Genomic DNA, 23,092 nt, shown 5'->3' with positions numbered 1-23,092 from the left:
ATAAATTCCTATTGTTTGAAGCCACCAAATCTGTGGTGTGACAATGGCTCTGGGAAACACTGTACCTCACTGCCAGTGCCCTGTATGCCATGCTAAATGGTAAGTGGTTTAGACATTATCCAACTATCTGAAGAGCCATATGGATTTTTATGCAGGAGAATGGCATCTGATCTGTTTCATAATATTAAATCTAGTGCCAATATTGAGAATTTATTGACTAAAAAAAAATACTAGGCATTCCCATTGTGGCACAGCAGAAGCGAATCCAACTAGGAACCACAAGGTTGTGGGTTCGATCCCTGGACTCACTCAGTGGATAACGGCTCCAGTGTTGCTGTAAGCTGTGGTGTAGGTCACAGATGTGCCTGGAATCTGGCATTGCTGTGGCTGAGGCATAGGCCGGCAGCTGTAGCTCCAATTTGACCCCTAGCCTGGGAACCTCCATATGCTGTGGGTGTGGCCCTAAGAAGACAAAAGACAAAAAAAAAAAAAAAGAAAGAAAGAAAATGAGGTTGGGAATATTTTCCCAAAAAGGAAAGCTAAAGCAATTAAAGAATAGGAGGTTAAAAAAGACTTTTTTTAAATTATGTGTCAAATTAATCCAAAAGACCAGTTCCACTAAAAGGAATACTAGAAAGAAAGAACAAAGGAAGAGGGAGAAATTGCTGAAACATTCCACAATAAAATATCCCAGAGCTGATGAACACTAGTCTTCACACTGCATACTGAGCAATGAATGAGGGGGGATGTGAGTGGGGGGGCAGGGATAACTATAGGGACAGCATTGCGAATTCTCAGAGCACCAACTGTAAGAATAAGGTAAGGAGTTCCCGTCGTGGCGCAGTGGTTAACGAATCCGACTAGGAACCATGAGGTTGCGGGTTCGGTCCCTGCCCTTGCTCAGTGGGTTAACGATCCGGCGTTGCCGTGAGCTGTGGTGTAGGTTGCAGACGCGGCTCGGATCCCACGTTGCTGTGGCTCTGGCGTAGGCCAGTGGCTACAGCTCCGATTCAACCCCTAGCCTGGGAACCTCCATATGCCTCGGGAGCGGCCCAAGAAATAGCAACAACAACAACAACAACAAAAGACAAAAAGACAAAGGAAAAAAAAAAAAAAAAAAAAAAAGAATAATGTAAGAGCTTCCAAAACACAAAAACTAAACAAATAAAGTGATTCTATAATTAAACAACAAAGAAGGGTACTTTTTTGGAGAGTAAAAGCATGTACTATTATAAAATACATTTGAAGATGTTCCAGACAAACCAGGATGTATATTCATTCACCCTTCCTGTAAAGATCTAAGAATCATATTGGCAGATGTCTCCCTAACACTAGAAGCTTAGAATCCATGAACGAAGTTTTGAGGGAAATTTTAATCTAGAATTCTACTCCCAGCTAAATTCCTGACCAACTTCAGGTAGAATAAAGAAGTTTTCAGACCTGCAAGGACTCAAACAATTTGATTCTACAAACACACTCTACTAAGATATTACTTTAAAAAGTTTTCAAAGGAGTTCCCATCATGGCACAGCAGAAATGCATCTGATTAGGAACCATGAGGTTGCAGGTTCGATCCCTGGCCTCACTCAGTGGGTTAAGGATCTGGCATTGCCATGAGCTGTGGTGTAGGTCACAGATTCAGCTCATATCTGGCATTGCTGTGGTTGTGGTGTAGGCTGGCACCTGTAGCTCCGATTAGACCCCTAGCCTGGGAACCTTCATATGCTGTGGGTGAGGCCCCAAAAAAGCAAAAAAAGTTTTCGCAGTTTTATCATTTGATACAAAAATAGAGATAATTTTTAAGCCAGAATTGGTCTAAGTTTCATAATCTATTTCACAAGAGCTACATCCCACACGTTAATTAGAGGTAGTCCCACAAGACTGTTCCCCACTTGATAGGTACAAGCCTCCAACCAGCTGTAAAGAGAGATTCCACAAAATCCTTCCTCAGGTTCAATAATTTGCTAGAATGGCTCACAGAACACAGGAACACTGATTACTCATACTTACTGGTTTATTATAGAGGATACAACTTGAAAACAGGCAAATGGAAGAGACACACAGGACAAGGGATGGGGAGGAGAGGATGCAGCAGAGCTCCAAACCCTCTCCAGGTGTGTCACCTTCCCAGCACCTGGATGGAAAATGTTCACCAACCCAGAAGTTTACTGAATATCCCCTTGTTCAAGAGTTTTAATGGAGCTCAGTCTCCAGTCTCCTCACTCCTTGCAGGAGTTCAGGGAGTAGAGCTGGAAGTTCAAACCCTCCATCATTTGTTCTGGTGACCAACCCCATCTTGAGGTGCTCTAGAGAGCCCATCCTAAGTCACTTCATAAGCATAAACTCAAGTAGGATCAAAAGGAGCTTTTATGAATAACAGAAGATACTCTGAACAAGCAGGAAATTTCAAAGGCTTTTAGACCCCAAGAATGGGGCCATATAAATTTTTTGTGTTATACCACAGAACTGTTATTATCATTAGTAATATTAACAGTTTAAGTGGGAGGGAAGGGAAAGGTGTAATGTCAGCATGTGGGGTTTTTTAAGTATTTAAGAAAAATAGGGAGTTCCCGTCGTGGCGCAGTGGTTAACGAATCCGACTAGGAACCATGAGGTTGCGGGTTCGGTCCCTGCCCTTGCTCAGTGGGTTAACGATCCGGTGTTGCCGTGAGCTGTGGTGTAGGTCACAGACGCGGCTCGGATCCCACGTTGCTGTGGCTCTGGCGTAGGCTGGTGGCTACAGCTCCGATTCAACCCCTAGCCTGGGAACCTCCATATGCCGCGGGAGCAGCCCAAGAAATAGCAACAACAACAACAACAACAACAAAAAGACAAAAGACAAAAAAAAAAAAAAAGAAAAAGAAAAATAAGTAATACTAACTTGACAAAAACACCTCACGAATTTCTCCTACCCCCAACGTCCACCTCTGGAGCTACCAATCTATTCTCTGTATCTATAAGCTTAGGTTTTATGTCTGTTTTAAGATTCCACATATAAGAAAAATAATATGGCATTTATCTTCCTGAGTTATTTCATTTGGTATAATGACCTCGGGGTCCAACCATGTTGTCAAAAATGGCAAGATTTCATTCTTTTTAATGCCTGAGTAATATCCATTGTGTATAATACACATCTTTATCTATTCATCCACTGATGGACACTAGGTGTTTCTATATCTTGGCTATTGTAAACAGTGCTGCAATGAATGTAGTAAGGCATCTATGTTTTTAAATTAGTGTTTTTATTTCCTTCCTTCTCAGGAGCGGAACTGCTGAATTACATGGTAGTTCTATTCTTAACTTTTCGAGGAACTTCCTGCTTTCCACATGGAGGCACTGATTTACATCCCCACCAAGAAGGCACACGGGTTCCCTTTTCTCCACATCCTTGCCAATGCTTGTTACTTCTTGTCTTTATGATAATAGTCATTCTGATAGATGTGAGGCAGTATCACATTGTGCCTTTGATTTGCATTTCCCTGCTGACTAATGATGTAGAGCATTTTTCATTCATTTGCCCTCTGAATGTTTTCTTTGGAAAAATATCTACTTGGATCTTCTGTCCATTTTTCAATCAGTTTGTGTGGTTGTTTTGTTTGGGGTTTTTTTGCTGTGGTTTTGAGTTTTATTTTGCCCACTGAACTGTATGAGTTCTTTACATATTTTGGAATATTAGCCCCTTATCAGATACATGACTTGCAAGTATTTTCTCCCATTCAGAAGGTTGCCTTTTCATTTTGATGTTTTCCTTACTGTGCAAACTTTTTAGTTGGATATAGGCCCACTTATTATTTTTGCTTTTGCTGCTTTTGCTTTTGGTGGCAGATTCAAATAAATCATCACCAAGACCTACATCAAGGCACTTACCACCTGTGTTTTCTTCTACGAGTTTTATGGTTTCTGGTCTTACACTCAAGTCTTTAATTCATTTTGAGTTAATTTTTATTTACAGTGTAAGACAGTGAGTCCAGTTTTATTCCTTTGCATATGGCTGTCCAATGTTCCCAACTAAAAGGAATTTCTTATTCAGAAACAAAAGAAAAGTTCAACTTAATGAAAATATCAGAAACTAATAACAAGCATCATATTCAAATTTCCATTAAAGTCAGAAACAAGACAAGGAGGCCAGACCAGCTATGACTATAAATTATTGTACACTGTTAAGAAGGCTCTAGCCCTGTAGCCACTGAAGACATGGAGCAAGTAAACACTTAAAGTGTGGCTTGTCCAAATTGAGATGTTCTCTAAAAGTAAAATACACAAGGAATTGCAAAGACTCTGTATGAAAAAAAATAAATAAATAAGACACCTCATTAACAATCTTTACATTGACTTTATGTTGAATACATTGGATTAAAATATATTAAAGTTACCTGTTTCTTCTTACTTTAAGATGCCTACAAGAAATTTAAATTACAGGTATGATTCACATTCGAAGCTCTAACTTTATTTCTTATGGACAGCACTGCAGTCTAGCCAATGAAATGATGGAAAAAAGAAATGAGTATGAATACTGGAAAAGGAGAGACAAAATAATCACAATTTGCAGATAATTAATGTTTGACAAGAAAATCAAAAAGAATCATCTGAAAACTAGCCAGTGAGAAAGTTCACTAAGATATCTGCGTACTAAGTAAATAACAAAAACCAATAGTTTTCCTACATCCTCATAATAATCAGTTAGAAAATTTAAAAGATTGTGTGTGTGTGTGTGTGTGTGTGTGTGTGTGTAATGCTACTGATAGACACTAAAGACATACTAGGTCCTGGGTGAAAAGGGTAAATATAATTTCACCAAGATTAACCTATAAACCAAATAAAAATCCTATTAGGACTTTAATTATCAACTTTGTATGGCCACTTGATATATTAATTCCAAAGTTGATCTGGAAGAAAATATTTCAAGATTAGCTAATAAAATCTAAGACCAAGAATACGTAGTACAAACCAGCCTATTAGATGCCAAAATTAACACTAATTGTTCTGGTACAGAATTTTAAAAAACAGAAATAGTCATGGGACATTTATACTTGATCAATGAGTGAAAGAGAATTCAATAAATTAAGCCACATCAAGGGAAAAAAAAAACAGAATTGAGCCAATGGCTGAATGTGAGTCCTAGAATACTGAAGAACAAATCCCTGAAGCAAGCAATTGGCGTAGCAATACCTCTCTTCCACAGCTCCCATGTCCCAAAAAGGATCTGTCCCCAAGTCTTTTTTGTAATTATAAAACTATCTCCAGCACTCTCACGGTAAACCCACACAGCCCACACTGCCTAGCTATGGCTCTGATGGGGAGAGAAACACCAGTTCTGTTTGAACTATGTGATGCCACTTCACCACCACCTCTACCGCAGGAGACTACAGTAAACATGAGCATCCACAGGGATCCAGCAGCCTGTGACCTGTGAGGCCTGTATCCAAAGTACAGAAGTGATGATTCAATAATATTATCTCTAAGTTCCCTGGCAGCCTAGCAGTTAAGGATTTGGCATTGCCATTGCTATGGCTTGAGTTTGATCCCTGGCCTGGGAACTTCTGCATGCCACAGGTGTAGTCAAAATAATCACTAGATCATCATCATCATCACTCTCTAGAACTTGGAACTAGGATTGAATAAAAAAAATTAAAAGAAGCTAGAAGGGCTGCCAAAGCAAACTCAACCTTCAAGATTCAGCTGAAACCTCCATGTGAAGTTCCTGGTCCCAGAGAGAGGAGCTTAATCAGTCTCTCTGCTCTGATTCCTCCCTCCACTCCTGCCTAACACACAGAGGCATGAAGGGGCAAAGAATGAAGAATTGCAAGTAGGTTGAGATAGTTGGAACCTAGGAAATGTAGAGGAAATTAGAAATGAAAAGGGCATACAGAAACATGTTGCAGATAGAATGAGACAGGTTTTTAAACAAGGCACTTGACCAAATCTGTTTTTTTCAGAATAATTACTTGGGTCAACAAAGAAAACAAACCAGAAAGGATTCCAAATATGTACTTATTACAACAGCCCAAGTGAAAGGTAATGAGGTCCAGGGTCTAGGGCAGTACATACAGAAGCAGCAGGACACACCGTTTTTTAAAGATTTTTCTGAGTTAAAATCAACAAGATGTGGTAAGATGGAAAGATTAAATGTCAACATTTCTAGAATGTTGGATAAGAGGAATACAGGAGGAAGAGCAGATACATATGAGTACATGTGATAGGGTGGATATTAACAATACTGTCAGAAATATAGGACTCGGGCTCCAGAGCTGATGATGTCTTTTTTTTTTTTTTTTTTTTTGGCCATGTCCCAGGCAGGCATAAGTTCCTAGGCTAGGGGTCAAACCTGAGCCCCAGCAGTGACAACACCAAGTCCTTAGCCACTAGACCACCAGGAATTCCAGAAGACGTAGATTCTACCCATATTAGAGTTAAAACCAAGGATTTCTTCAAAAATAGTGTATTCAGTTATAAGATAAAAGAATTAAAGACAAACATTAGAAAAGCCAGCCAGAGGGTAAAGAAACTAACAGCAGTGACATAGAAGCTAAAGGCAGGGATTAGGATCAATGAGGACACTATCAGGAGCATCAAAGGCTATATAAGAGGTTATGACATAAAAGTACAATGAACAGCTGGCCTGGCCTGAGACAATCCATCACACTTTCTTGCTTTTATCACATAATTTTTAAAGCATATCTGTACATATTATCCAACCAGTGAGCTATGCAAATGTATACCAACAGTAAGCCCATTCTTTCAGATTCCTGTGCTCCCACTAACAAGTGTATACTTGTCTTTTTGATGTCAAGTTCTTGGCTTTCCAAAATCTTTCTAATACTATGTTCAAATCTTTCAACTCTATTTTTTGGCCACACCTGTGGCACATGTACGTTCCTAACCGCAGCTGCAACCTACATCACAGCTGCAGTAATACTAGATCCTTAACCCATGGTGCACACACAGCAGGAACTCTTCAACTCAATTTAATAAACACTTACTGAGTATCTCATGTCCACTGCTGGACTAGGTGGCAAAGATTGATTCCATGAACAAATATGTGTACTTTCTATGGAGTTCCCGTCATGGCTCAGTGGTTAACAAATCCAACTAGGAACCATGAGGTTGTGGGTTCGATCCCTGGCCTTTCTCACTGGGTTGGGGATCCAGCATTGCCGTGAGCTGTGGTGTAGATTGCAGGTGCAGCTCGGATCCTGCGTTGCTGTGGCTCTGGTGTAGGCCAGCAGCTACAGCTCGGATTAGACTCCCTAGCCTGGGAACCTCCATGTGCCACGGGAGTGGCCCTAGAAAAGGCAAAAAGACAGAAAAAAAAAAAAATGTGTACCTTCTAAATGCTTCTATATATGGTGTGCATCAGTGAATAAAACACAAATATCCCTGTTCTCACAGATGTTTTCTTTCCATATTAAACAGCTACTCTCCTTGAAGGAGCCACAAGGAAACACACTATACTTTAGACTTATCTAAAAAGAAAAGACAGCAAATCCATTTATTTCATAATGCAATTCTAAATTAATAACAAGAAACACAAAACTATAGTTAATTACCTATTGTTAACATTCCCGTCCTCTGGTATCACACAATATAAACGAATACTAAGTTAAACATACATACAGTCAGTTCTCAGTTATCTGCAGGTAAATCATCCATGCATATCAAGAGCAAATCCTTACCACTGACTCACGTTTCTGGGTTATGTCCCATCCAAATTTCTACCATGTGATCTTTTAACATATGAGACAGTATAAAAACACACAACTTAAGACTTTCACAAAGTAACTCAAATCATTACACATGCCAATTTTACTATGTCTACCATTTTTCAAATGAACTTGCAGAGACATTCTCCCTAAATCCAATATCCTTCAATTCATTTCCCAGAGCCACATAACCTAAACTCTTCAACCCCATGCCCAACTCATTTATAAAGCTGACTCCAAACTAATAAGCCTACAAGCACAGACCCAGCTTTTACGTACAAGCTCATGGTCTCTAAACTTTAAGAATCAAAAAAAGCCCCTTTTAATAAAACTGTTGGCATTCCAAACATGTGTACCTTTAAAACTGTATGTCTGTATGACTGTTCTAGCACACTGTCAACACCACAAATCATGCACAAAATATATAATTTTTTAAAAATTTTAATATTTCCTTCCAGAACCGCAGAGATGGGTCACATACACACACTGGAGCACGTGTAAGCTGCAAGACAAATGCCATTCCTTATCTTAAGGGAAGGGAAGCTTAGAGGTTAAGTAATTTGCTGTGGTCACAAAACTAAAATGAAGTAGAATCTGATTTGGGAATTCAAGTAACAATGTGGTCACAAAGCTCAAGCCCTCCATCACTCCTCTCTAAAACCACACCAATCTCATTCCTTATACCTGAGGTCCTGTGAGCTTCATCCTTATACCTCACTCCCAACCAGCCATTACTTCTCACAACCCTCTCACTTCAATATGCTGTTGGAGAAAACAGGTTTTCTTTCTATGCCCCAGAAAGCGATGTAAAAACTAAACATTTTGAATTCTGAAGAGTACTAAGCAGGAGAGTCTAAAGAGTTATCAGTCTGGAAATCAAGCCTAGTTTCAGAGTAAATGATGAATGCAAATTCTTAAGATGCTAACACACTGGCTAGCAATATGGAAAGCTACAGACAAATGGAAAATGACCTAGGGAAGTATTAATTGTCCACATATAAAAAATAATGATCCCATGTATTATGGTCCATGTGATATAATTCCAATTAATGTCAATTCTCTTTACATTAAAATGTCAAGTACAGTTCCAAGATTAATTCATTATGGTTCACTCCAGTTTTCCATAGAACTAAAATAAACTCCTCGCTTCATTTTAGAAAGAATTCAACTATCCCATCCTTCCTCCAAACAGGAGGTATCAAGACCAGAGATCAAGCTGGTCTCCAAAGGGAAGAGAAAGATTTCTTGTCTTAGTGTTACAAGAAGAAAAGCCAAAGTCAAGGTCCAGAATGAGGATCACCACAATCCTAATGAAAGTAAAATAAGTAAAAATAAGAAATTTCAGAGGTTGAAGAAGGAACTTTTCATAATTCTAGCCAAAATGATATTAAATATTTTATAACCCAGAAACATAAATGCAGAAAAATGAACTCCTATATGCCTACAATACCAATTTAGAACTAAAATAATATTCAAAAGGTTAAGATCTATGCAGTAGTCAGTGTAGTCAGTATCTAATAAAACCTATGCAAATACCCTAGTGAATTCCAAGTAATAAACACATAAATAAACAACAGGTAGAAATACACAAAGCTAAGCCATAGTTTCAAAGAAGCCTAAGAAACTTGACAGAAATAGTAAAATCCCCGAGCCAAGTAAAAGGAAGATATGGAAAGAGAAGTAAAAGAAAGATATGGAGGAGTTCCCGTCATGGTTAACGAATCTGACTAGGAACTATGAGGTGGTGGGTCTGATCCCTGGCCTTGCTCAGTGGGTTAAGGATCCCGGGTGGCCAAGAGCTGTGGTGTGGGTCACAGATGCGGCTCTGATCTGGTGTTGCTGTGGCTCTGGCGTAGGCAGGCAGCTACAGCTCCAATTAGACCCCTAGCCTGGGGTGCGGCCCTAGAAAACACACACACACACAAAAGAAAGATATGGAAAGAGAAGTAAAAGAAAGAGCACTGGAGTTCCCCGGTGGCCTAGTGGTTAAGGATCCAGCATTGTTAGTGCTGTGGCTCAGGTCCAATCCCAGGCCCTGGAAGTTCCGAATGCAGGGGCCAAAAAAAAAAAAGTAAAAAAAGAAAAAGAGCACTGATAGAGAAGCAGCTTAAAACAGTGTTGAGCAAGAAAGGTTTACAGTCAAGGAAAGTGAGCTTCACAAAGGCTAAAAGACATGGACAATGCCACACCAGGACAATGTGCCCAGTGCCACACTGACAGTCAAGCAAGCAGGGTTAGACACGACTCGGGCCAGACCCAAATGCTCTTTCTGCAACAACTCAGAGCCCACATGGTTCTCTTCACTTGCTGGCTCTTCAGTCTCCCTGTTCCTACTACCTTACAGTCATTCTTGAACATTCCTTGAACAGCACAGGGTTTGGGGCACCAAGCCACCACACAGTCCAAAACCCACGTAAAACTTTAGTCGGCACTCCATATCTAACCTTGGATTTTGTAGTACATATTTCATGGGGGCTAAGTGGACCCACACAGTTCACACTCATGATGCTCAAGGGTCTAACTGTACTTTCTGAGCTGCAAATATAGTCTCTGGCTCCCCACTCCCCAGGGATGTGACTTATTCTCACAGCTTCTCTAACCCCCAGAACAGTTGATGCCTCAATTTTATCTGTCAATCCTGCTCTTTCCTAACTGCCCTAGACGCCCATCCCCATTTGAGCATCTCTACCTCAAACTCAACTCTTTTTTCAAATCCAATCTACATCTCATTTGCTCAGCTGACTTTTCCCTGGCTCCTCAGGCTAATATGGCCTCTACAACCTCTATATTCCTCACTCAACATTAACCACATCCTTTATTTATCTTCACACACCTTGAACATTCTCATCCTAAAGAAATGAGTATTTCCTACTCTTCTCTAAGTGATGTATGTTTTTACTTATATGATGGGTTTGCTCATATGCTAGATTCGGAATACATTATTGCTTACCAAAAAACTATTTCTGAAGGACAAAAAACCAAAACAAAATAAAAAACAAAATACAAAAAAATAGGCACAAAGAAACTCTGTTAGTGATGAATATGTCTATAACCTTGACTGTGTTGACAGCTGCACAGGTGTGTGCATATTCAAATGCAAACTGTATACATTAAATACGTGCAGGGGTTTTTTTTGTTTTTTGTTTTTTAAAGGGCCCACATATGGAAGTTCCCAGGATAGAAGTGGAATCGGAGCTACAGCTCATGGCCCATGCCACAGCCACAACTACACCAGATTTGAGCTGTACACCTATATCCCACAACAATGCCAGATCTTTAACCCACTGAGCAGGGCCAGGGATTGAAACTGTGTCCTCATGGATACTAGTCAGGTTCATTGCCACTGAGCCAAAAAGGGAACTATATGTGCAGATTTTCGTATGTCAATGAAAGGATAGAGAAAGGAGGGAAAAAGAAGAAAGGAAGAATAGAGATGAAAGAAAATGGGGGGGGAGAAGATGAAGAGAAATAAAGAAGCAGCTAACAGAGGGGGTCAACTGTTTCCTCTAAACTGCTATGTGTTGTCTTCCTTAAACCTCACGATAACCCTGTGAGGTAAGAATTAACATCTTTATGCCACAGAAATTGAAATGAAAGGCAGAGAAAAGTTAAGTAACCAGCTCAAATTTACACAGCAAGTTATACACACATGTATGGCACTGATTCCTTCTCCACTAAACACAAAGTTGGTGACTTGAGACAATATATTTGGAAATGCTACCTGAACTGTTATCAGGCTATTATGAAGTGTTTAAAATTAATGGGATTCTTAAATTATCTGAATGAGAAGGATACTATGTTAACCTACTTTCAATGTGCTTTACATACATTTCCAGAAAAGTTAAGATAAATCCTTAATTATTGATGTCAAAATATAACAAAATCTACTTAATGTCCCTTAATTTAGTTTACTATTTACACTCTCTTCTAAAACTCCATTAATGAGAGGTTATAATACATTAAATATGTCTTTGAAGAACATTTGTCCATATAAAGATGATAATACTGTTTCAAAAGATAAGGCAAGAAAAAGTAAGTAGAGAGACTTAGAAAATACTGTATGCTCTAAAAATAAATAAAATTTAAATAGTGGAGTTCCTGTCATGGCTCAATGGCTCACGAATCCAACTAGTCTCCATGAGGATGCAGGTTCAATCCCTAACCTCGTTCAGCGGGTTAAGGGTCCGGTGTTGCCGTGAGCTGTGGTGTAGGTGGCAGACATAGCTTGGATCCCAAGTTGCTGTGGCTGTGCTGTGGACCAGCAGCTACAGCTCTGATTCAACCCCTAGCCTGGGAACCTCCAATTGCTCTGAGTGCCGCCCTAAAGAGACCAAAAAAAAAAAAAAAAAAACCCCAAATTTAAATATTTAATATTTATCAAGTGCTGACTGTGTGCAAGGAACATTGGCATATATATATATATCTCCTAACAACAATACAGTAGATTTTCTTCTGGTTTTTTTTTTGGGGGGGGGGTGCATCCACTGCACATTAAAGTTCCTGGGCCAGGAATCGAACCTGCACACAGTTAACTTGTTGGGCCACAAAGGAACCGCCAGATTTTTTCATGTCTTTTTTATAGAAGAAACTGGGGCACAGAGAAGTTAAACAGGCTGCCCAAGGTCACACAGCTAATAAGTAGAGCCAGGATTCAAATCTAAACAATCTTAACTCCAAGCCCATGTTCCTACCCACCAAAATTGCATTGGAAAAAGGCACATTTTATAGAAAAATTCTTAAACAAGTACTAAAATACAGAACTGGCTACACCAAAAGTAGTTTCATAAAAAATTTCCCAAAAGGAAGGATACATGTGAATTATCCCAACAGAATTTTAAAAAACAAAATAACATTAACATCTGCAAAACTACCTAGTAAGAACAAGAAAAATGAAAGTAAAGCAAGGTTAATTAAAATAAATGAGCTAAACTGACATGTACCTACACTGATGAAACTCAACTGATGAAACCACACTAAGTGATACTGACTGAAGAAAAAAGCAGGCTACACAAGAATATATACAATACCATCTGTATCCAGTTTAAAAATACACAGGATACTATACATACACTGTTTGGAGATATAGAATATATACATTTGTAGTAAAATTGAGAGCAATGCATATGAATAATGAACACCAAATTCAGATCAGCGATTAACTGGAGGATTTGGGGGAAGGAAGTAAATTTCTTTTCCTGGATCAAATATTAGGAAATATTTCTCACATATACACAAAGCAAGTCTACTTTAAAAAAAGGGGGGTGGGAGAAAATGGAAGAAGCAGGTTATGGCATCCAAAATTGCTTTATATTCCTGACCCAAAAAATTCTAAAAGGGCAATGTCAATGACTCCTGTGAAAGAATGTTAAAGTAGAATATACTCTGAAGTATTTATATTCAAGTACAAGAAGAACATTCTAGTTCAATTCTCTCAGTTTAGTTTTGCTACTCCTTACATTCCCCTCTGTAAAAACAGGTTTTTGAGGGAGGTGGGGTTTTTTTTTGGGGGGGGGGTAAGTTATGTGTAATAAAAATAGATATATAAACATGTCCCTAAATGTCATCACAGCTCCTTTCCAGATATGATCATGCCTTCAGAGGCACATATGAACTTCAAGCCAAAAATGTCACCCCAGAGAGGAGATGCAGCGACTGGACTCTTCAGAGTAAAAATGCCTGGAAAGAGTTACAGCACACCCTTCGGCAAGTCACTTAAGTTCCTTGTGACTCAATTTCCTCATCTGTGAAATAAGAATGAAAAACAAAAACAAAAACCTATCTCATAAAATCACAAAGAACAATCAGATTAGCACCTGGCCAGAAGAAGTACTATAAAGGTGTAGCTATCACCCTTAACCGGAAGTTTAAAGAAAAACCAGGCTTTGTATTAGAAAAGTACAATTGAATGAAGTGTGATTACTTTCCAAATTAAACAGGGAATAGAAAAGCTGACCACAACAGGACAGACAAATGGGCAGCTTTTTACCTCTTGAGCAATCAATGTTAGAACAGCAAGTTAAGCTTTTTATTTTTCTAACAATATTCTTTGGTATTGTTACACATCTCCACTGTGTACATATCTGTGTACACACACGTGGTACAGATTCAAGGTGAAACATTCTATTCCCTGGCTCCCTTGCTCATCTGGCAAAAGCCCAATTCATCATGGAAACTGGGCTACCACCTTCACTGCAAAGTCTCCCCTTTTTCCTGCTCCGCTTTGTTTATAAGAGCTATACCACACTGTAATACATCTCCTCTTATACCTTCTTCCCTTACACCATATACTGTTCACACACTTCCTTTAATGAACCCTGAGCTCCTGGAGAACAGTGACTCTCAACCATTTTCAAATCCCCAGTGACTTACAATATATGCAGTAAAGAATACATGAATGAATAAATCAATGTGCTATATATAACCTCATAACAAATACCTTCACAAACAAGTAGAAAACTATAGTTGGAGGCAATTTGTCCAAAAGGTTGGTTATTTACGTATCTCCAAGTCCAAATAAAAAACCAGCAGCTCAGTTTTAGCCCAATGAATCATCCACCAATTCTTTATTCCTCAAAATGGGAAACATTAAAGGAAACATATTTCAGTAAAAAGAGAAGTTAAATTCTTTAATAAAAAGAATTAAGGCACTTAAAACATTAGGAAAACAGAAGCAGTCAGAACTTTCTTGAACTAAAAATAGCACACAGGGAAGAAATCACAAGATTTAATATTTAGAATGTTTTCTTTCTCAGAAAAGAACTGTCATCAAAAGTCAGATGAAAGTATATACCATATTAAGGTGGCTAAAAAGTAAAACCAAGTTACATGTTAAATCAATTTCACACAACACTTTGTAGTACGGTTTTCTAAAAAGACTGTCATGAGTTGGCAAAAATGGAGCTGATTTTTAGAAATTTAACAGTTCTTGGCAACTTTCTGGAAACTGCTCAGGGCTCCATACTAAGGGACTGACTGCTGTCAGGTGTTACTGCAGAGAAGTATCCCTCGCCCAGCTATGGCACAGGCTTCCCTTGCTCTGGATTCTCAGGACTTCTGAGGAACTTTGCACAAACAAGTAACACCTTTCTCCTCTACATCCAACCTCTCCCTCTCAATAGGAACCTTCCTATCAGCATTTAAACATGCTGAAATCAAAAACTCTTGGAATCAGCCTCCTATTCTTACTGTCTCTACTCCACCTGCCTTCCATTTGCTTCTGCTTCCCACTGCACCCCTACCACATCAGTGTCTCCTGCCAAGGCCAGAGGTCACCCATGATCTCCAGATTGCTAAATTCTAAGGTCAGTACTCAACTTTCTTCTCAGAGGAACCTTCCACAGTGTTGGCTGTTTTCCCCTTGGTGCAAGGACACCTGCTTCTGGCAGTCCTCTCACCTCCTTGGCCCCTCCTCCCGTCTCCTTTGCAAGCTCAGCCTCCTGTACGCAGCTCCATCCCAGGCCTCTTACTGAACTTACTCTGATCTCTACACTGATGACTCCCAAAAGGTCAACTAGTAATCACTCAACATCTCCTTCTCCCAAGCCATATACTGTTCATCAACATATCTGGCAACTTTGCCTCTAAATCTCCATTTTCTCAATATTTCCGCTAATGATGTAGACTCTTAAGAGGATCAAATGGGTTAACGTGACAGCACTTTCAAAAGGGGGAGAAACTTAAATCTGATAATTAGTATTCATTAAATTTAAATCTCTGAAAGCAAGGACTTTTATCAAGCTCATCCTTTTATTTATGCCACATGGTACACCTAGCACAGTGGTCTGAATGCAAATAACATTCAGTAAATGTACTGCAATGAGGGAGTTCTCTTGTGGCACAGCAGGTTAAGGATACAGTATTTTCACTGCTGTGGCCCAGCTTCCATCCCTGGCCTGGGAACTTCCACATGCCCCAGGTGTGGTTTTAAAAAAAAAAAAAGGAGTTCCCGTCGTGGCGCAGTGGTTAACGAATCCGACGAGGAACCATGAGGTTGCAGGTTCGGTCCCTGCCCTTGCTCAGTGGGTTAACCATCCGGTGTTGCTGTGAGCTGTGGTGTAGGTTGCAGATGCGGCTCGGATCCCGAGTTGCTGTGGCTCTGGCGTAGGCCAGTGGCTACAGCTCCAATTCGACCCCGAGCCTGGGAACCTCCATGTGCCTTGGGAGCGGCCCAAGAAATGGCAAAAAGACAAAAAAAAAAAAAAAAAAAAAAAAAAGGACTGCAATGAGTTATTCACATCAGATTAAAACATGTTCAACAGAAATATTCACATATTTAATGGCTTAAGTTTCCTAAACCATGTCACCATTTGTCTCTTTAGAGGTGAGAATTTGAAATTAAATCACTCTGGAAAGTATAAACTACACTGGACATGTTTGATAATTACAACAATTCTTATCTAAAGTTAGAAAAACCTGTCACCTTTTTTGGCTGGCTTTCCTGAAAACATCCAATCCCATCCTCAAGCCCAAATCTCACAAAGATTCTCTCTTCCCAAATGTTCATTGAAAGGGGACAATTTAAAATTAACGGAAACATTTAAGCTTTTAAGTACCCTGAAAGCAGCTTGAAAAAGTTCCCTCTGTCATTTTCATATCTTACAATGTGAGGTGGAGAGTCATTCTAGGCAAGAATAGACACCGAAAAGAACACTGTCTCTCAAAAGTTCTCAAACTCTTCCTTTATGTCCATTTATCAGCCTCAGAATGCAAGATTGACCCCTAGTAATACCTCACCATATCAATATAAAACCTGCCAAGAAGAAGAGTCTCTTCAACAAATGGTGTTGGGAGTTCCCATCATGACTCGGCAGTAACGATCCCAACTGGTATCCACGAGGACCCAGGTTCTATCCCTGCCCTGCTCAGTGGGTTAAGAATCCAGCATTGCTATGAGGTATATAGGTGGCAGGTGCTGCTCAGATGTGGTGTTGCTGTGCTGTAGGCCAGCAGCTACAGCTCCGATTCAACCCCTAGCCTGGGAACTTCCATATGCCACAATGTGGCTCTAAAACCAAAAAAAAAATGGTGTTGGGAAAGCTGGACAGCTATATTGTAAAACAGTGACATTAGAGCATTCCCTCAATCATATACAAAAATAGACTCAAAAATAAAGACCTAAATATAAGACATGACACCATAAAACTCCTAAAAAAGAACATAGATGAAACCTCCTTTCACATAAATGGAAGCAATATTTTCTTAGGTCAATGTCCCAAGGCAAAAGAAATAAAACCAAAAATATACAAATGGGACCTAAGCAAACTTAAAAGTTTTTGCAAGAAAATCAACAAAATGAAAAGACAGTCTACAGAACAGAAGAAAATACTTGCAAAGGATGAGACCAACATCATTTATGGATGGGTTCATATCCATAATGTACAAACAGCTCATACAACTCAATATCAAAAAAAACAACTCAATGAAAAAATGGGCAGAAGACCTAAATAGACATTTTTCCAAAGAAGGCATATAGATGGCCAACAGGCCAATGAAAAGATGCTCAACACTGAAAATTATTAGAGAATTCAAATCAAAACTACAAGGAGGTCACCTCACTTTGGCTAGAATGCCTAGCATCAAAAAGTCTACAAAATAATAAATGCTGGAGAGGATATGAAGATGCAACCCTCATACACTGTGGATGGGAAGGTAAACTGGTGCAGCCATTATTGAAAACAGTGTGAATATTCCCTTAAAAACACTAAAAATAGAACTGCCATATTACTAAACAAGCTTAATTGAATGTAAATTGGAATCACTGGAAAATGATATAGAAGTTTATTTTACATATTCATATATTTATTTTCTTAGTGGTCCATACCATTTAATACTACAAATTAATTATTACAACTCATAAAAGGTAAATATTATTTATTTTTATTTTTTGGTCTTTTTTTTTTTTTTTTTTTTTTTTTTTTTGCCATTTCTTGAGCCGCTACCGAGAGGCATACGGAGGTTCCCAGGCTCGAGGGCGAATCAGAGCTGTAGCCGCCGGCCTACGCCAGAGCCACAGCAACGCGAGATCCAAGCCAAGTCTGCCACTTACACCACAGCTCATGGCAACGCCAGATCCTTAACCCACTGAGCAAGGCCAGGGATCGAATCCACAACCTCATGGTTCTTAGTCGGATTCGTTAACCACTGAGCCACGACGGGAACTCCCAGAAAAGGTAAATTTTAGAATTACTATTCAATATCAGAAAAGACAACTTGACATGAGTACAGACAGTATGCCAGTTGGTATCATGGATTCAATCCTGGAACAGAAAAGAAAGGGATTAGAAAAACTGGTGCTATCTGAATAAAGTCTGTAGTTCAGTTAATAGCATAATATCAATATTAATTTGTTTTGACAAATGAACCAAGGTTATTTAACATGTTAATACTAGATCAGGGGAGCTGGGTTATGATATGCAGAAAGGATCCATATTTGCAACTTTTCCATAAATGTAAAATCATCCCTAAATAAAAAGGTTTTTTTTAAATATTGGTACTCAGTCTAGTCAGCAAGCAATGTAAAACTCCCTAGACTAGATTTCCATCTAAATTGCAATTCTCAGTATAATCTCCATTTGAATACTACTTTTTTCTTCATTGCTCATATTGTAACTTGTAATTATATATTATTTGTATGATGATTTGCTTCATGTTTGTTTTCTCCATAGAGGTAAGGATCACATCAGTTCTGTTCACTCCTGTATTCCTGGCACCTTACATGGTGTCTGACACAGAACAGGAATTAAAGGCTCTAAGTGAGCAGTTAATTGAATGAGGAACGAACTAGTCATTTAAACAGAACCAGAGAGCAGAGGAGCAATGAGAAAAAGCTCAGGGCTTTAAGATCTGACTCCCCAAACCAAACAGGGATTGATTTTCCCCTCATAACCTGTCCATCCTTCCATCTTTCCTTCAAGGAGAACACAACTCACAGAATATTTCAGGTTTAAATCATTCAGTGCAAATGTCTTACAAACCCAGTAACTGAGACCCAAAGATGCTAGGTGCCTTGCCACCATAACCCTCACATCTGCTCCACACTCAACACTGCCATCCTACAGAACCAACCCAACTCTTTTTATAGAAAGGAGAAACCAAGAAAAGTCTAAAAAGAAAATGCCAGAGTGACTAGAGAAGCCTTACTCATCCCTAAGGATGAGAACTGCACTGGAAGGTGCCAGAACACAAAAGAAAAAAACAAACTCTGTGCAACGGACTCTCATGTCACAACACCTCTTCCCTGAAATAACCTTCTAATACACTTTCAGGAACAACTCAGCAGCATCCTGTGGCACCCTTCAACCCTTGGAACTCATCTGGGGAAACCAAAAAGTTGGGATGATCATAAACAGAAGGTATTATCAATTCATTGAGTAATAAAAATAATAATAAAATAAATAAATAGTTGCACCTAAAAAAAAAAAAAAGAAGGTATCATCAAACTACAGCTCTCCTGGCAGCCAAACAAAAATCCACTGTGTGACAACTTCAGCCAGCTACCGAGGAGAGGCAGCATAATATAGTGCTTAGATGTGAGAGCTCTGCATTTTCAGACAGGTGGGTCTGAATCCCAGCTTTTCTTTCTTGTTCTGATCTGGGGGAAAGTTAGGCCCAAATGGCAGTTTCTCCTGCTGTAAAATGATCCCTAGAAGGATGTTAACAGTTTTAGAGATACTATGCATAAAGCTCTTAGCACAAAGCCTGGAATGTTAATAAAGGCTCAATAAGCGTCAGCTGTTTGTCATTTTATTCAGCTATAATGACTTACACGAAGCCTAGCCCCTCTCTAGCCTTCAAATAATTTCAAAGACATCGTTATGCCCTATCTATTTTTGAAGGGCCCGATACACAATAGCTTAGAGCACATTTTCTAAATGCAGCCTAGACAAACGAGTTCTATGTCTCTGGGCCTCGGGTTCCTCATCTGTGAAACGGGTCTGATCATCTCAGCCTCACTGGATTGCTGGCAGTAAGCAGTCGCTCGGTATTGCACATTCCCTAACTAGTGTATAATTAAAATGCACCTGGGGAAAGGTAAACTTTCAACTCCAACCCCGAAACAACAGTATTAATCCCAGCCCCATCAGAACCGACTGCGGCCAGAACAAATACCACCAAAGTCGACGCATCTCACACCTCCAATTTCTCCTCACGCACTGCAGCAAAGCCCCCCGCCCCCCTGTGCGGCTCAGTTTCTCCGCTCCCAGGGACTACATTCAGAGCCGAGCTAGTGAAAGCAGCCAACCTCCCACCCCACCCCGCCCCCGGAACGCCGGGAGGGACCCCGTGTGTCCTTCCTCCCCCGGGCTGCGCGGCCGCTCCGCTGCGGTCCCCCAGTTCACGTGGGCCCTTCGGCCCGAGCCCCACCTCAGCCGCTTCCCGGATCCCACAGCGGCGCCTCCCACCCGGCCCGGCTGCTTCTCCCCACGTCGCGGGGGGAGCCCGCACCTCCGGCGCGCACACCCCCGGCGCCGGGATCGGCGGCTACGTCGGGGACCGGGGGGCGAGCAGGCCGGCAGCGTCCCTCCCCCAAAACACCGCCGCCCTCGGGCCCAGCTCGGTCGCACGCTGAGGCCAAGCCGCCAACCAAGCTCCGCTGCTCCCCACAACCGGCGCCGCACTCACCGCAACGCCGGGGCCCGGGTTCCTCCCGACTCCGGCCCACGAAGGCCTGGTTGCACCCCCAGAGCATTCACTCCCCGAGCCGCCTCCTGGGGACCCTGACGCAGCCGCCGCCGCAGTCGCGCTGCAAGGGGGCGTACCTCTGCTGCCTGGTCCGGCGCCGCAGCCGCAGCCGCCGCCTCCTACTCCTCCCAGTCGTCCCAGCTCTGTCCGCGGCGACTGGCACGGCTCCGCTCCCCGGCGCCGGCAGACCAGCGTCTGTTGAGCCGAACCGCCCGGGACGCACTCCCCCGGCCGGCGCTCGTTGCATATGCAGAGAGACCGCCGCCCATTGGCCCGGCGGCGGTGGCGCGTGCGGGGCTGGGCCTATCGAATTCCGGCCGGGAGCGCGGCGCGGGCGGCCGGGGGCGGGGCGGGGTTACTACAGGTCATTCCACGGAGCAGCGGCGGACGGGACCCAGCCGCAGCCGGCGCGGGGCGGGGAGCCGTCGGCGGGGAGGAATGGGACCACAGCTGCAGGGGGAGGGGAGCCGGGCTGCGCGGCCGGGAAGCTGGCGGAGGAGGGGAGGGTCCGACCGGGTCTACAGCGGAGGCCGTTCCTGGAGAAAAAGACTCCGACCCCCCCGCCCCCAAAAGATTTACAAACACAGTTATTACTCTAATGCATAAATCTTAATATAGATCAGAGGGAAATGCGCATATTATTTTCATTCTTAACGTGTTTACTTGTTTTGTTCTTGAACAAATTTGTCAAATTATTAAAATAAAATGATTTTTGGAAATGGCTGAAGCGAGAGGGGCTCAAAAATTCTAGCCATGTACCATGTTTATTATTTCTCCTGTTTTGACTTCTCTGAACCCTGCAAATAACCCTTCTCCCCTCAGTGCACTATTTATAAAAGATTGATATTTTTCAAAGGACAAAGTTTACCCCAAATTATCGTCTTTGGATGTTTTTCTTATGAAGCTAGAAGTGTTCCTGCATTTTAAGGAGGTTGCCATTATATCCCACGTTAGACAATACGGAAGGAAAAACAAAAGACACGGAACACAGGTAGACTGCCTTCCCATTAGCAAACAAACCAAAACACAAATGACTTAAACAATAGCTACAGTGCACAATAAGAAAGTTGACTTTCATTAAACAAATAGGAGTGGGATGAAGGGGGTTTTTTTTTAAATCCAACGAATTAGTGAACGAAGTTATAACGTTAAGTCAGATATGATACCACAGGAAATAAAACATTTAGAGGGTTTGGTTTGGTTTTGAAGTGATGAAGGCGCTAGAAATGGCTGTTTGAATAGTAAACCTCCCCGCGATGCAAAACTTGTGTTTAAGTAGGTGAAAGGTGACGTTCACGAGCCAACCGCAGGCTAAAGCAGGAGCTTGCTTCTCAAGAAAATCTCAAAATCAGTGATGCCGCCTCAACTTGAGCTAGGTGGAGTGATGAGGCTGAGAGCAAAGAAGGCTCACTCACCTCGGGCCCCAGGCCAATTTACCTTGCTAAAAAAAGGATACTCAGGCAACCTGATCTTCTACTAAGAAAGGAGGTTCCATTGCTCCTAATCTGAGGAAATGCTATCAAAAGATACACCCTGAAGATAAATGGAATGCAGAATTTCTTATCTGAAAAGATTGCCACCATTCTGCATGCAAAAGGAAGTATACCTTAAAAGTGGTTGTTCCAGAACCAAGAAAAGCCTCTAGCAAAATATGTAGTTTCCAAAGGAGGAACTTTTTTTTCCGTCAATAAGTGTGAAGCAGACTAGTAGAATTCCAGCAACACCTTAACATCTTTCTTCATTATCCCTTTCCATGTTTGTGTGTTTGTGTGGGTGTGAGAGAGAGGGAGAGAGAGAGATTTGTAAAAGAAAATATTCTTTGGAATTAAAATTCTAAATTCTCATCTTATTTGCTTAGGATAAACAGAAATGTAATATTTCCAGTCTCTAACATGTTTTATTTTTAAAATAAAATAATACATGCACAGTTGCTTTTCTTTTAGATGGGCTTTCAGTACATTTTTATTTTTACTTAGAGCTTTTGAGAGAATTTTAGAATTTGGCTGCATTTTCCTTCTTTTTAGAAAAATCAATTCAGGGAGTTCCTGTCGTGGCTCAGTGGTTAACAAATCCAAATAGGAACCATGAGGTTGCAGGTTAGATCCCTGACCTTGCTCAGTGGGTAAAGGATCCGGCGTTGCTGTGAGCTGTGGTATAGGTTGCAGACACGTTGCTGTGGCTGTGGTGTAGGCCGGCGGCTACAGCTCCAATTAGACCCCTAGCCTGGGAACCTCCATATGCCGCGGGAGCAGCCTAAGAAATGACAAAAAGACAAAAAGAAAAAGAAAAAAGAAAAATTCATTTCAGAATCTGTATTGGCCAACTGAATGACAACATCCAGCATTTTCTTTTACAGTTCTGTTATTTCTCCAAATTACAAGGGTACTGAGAGGAGATGTCTTTGTAATTTTCTTGAATACCTAATGATCTCTCTCAGGTGAACGGTCACAGAAATAGTCTTTGATTGTATAGCAAACTACATACTACTATCATTTTCCATAATCATCATAACATAAACCAGGACCAGCTGATTTTAAAAGTTTAACAAAAACTTTTCTCTCATTTCCTGTGGATTGGAAGGGCAAGGGGACTGTGATTGGAGTGGCATGCTATACTATGTTGGAGATAAGATGACTCTGACTTCAAGGAGAAAAACATCCAACAAAAGCCAACTTTTTTTTTCTTTCTTTTAAAGTTTCATTGAAGTATAG

The 23,092-nt window shown here is 40.9% G+C and overlaps 1 protein-coding gene across 4 annotated transcripts in view; it reads right to left on the bottom strand.

Moving 5' to 3' along the window:
- The window catches only part of ACSL3 (acyl-CoA synthetase long-chain family member 3), a 74,970-nt gene extending 54,363 nt beyond the window's left edge, over positions 1-20,607 (bottom strand). The window contains exon 1 of one of the 4 annotated variants that reach the window (XM_021074568.1): positions 20,459-20,607. The gene's annotated coding sequence lies outside the window, so the exon portion shown is untranslated. 4 annotated transcript variants of the gene reach the window in all.

The sequence above is a fragment of the Sus scrofa genome, chromosome 15 (genome assembly GCF_000003025.6).
Source record: "Sus scrofa isolate TJ Tabasco breed Duroc chromosome 15, Sscrofa11.1, whole genome shotgun sequence".
NCBI lineage: Eukaryota > Metazoa > Chordata > Mammalia > Artiodactyla > Suidae > Sus > Sus scrofa.
This window is presented reverse-complemented; position numbering and strand designations above follow the sequence as displayed.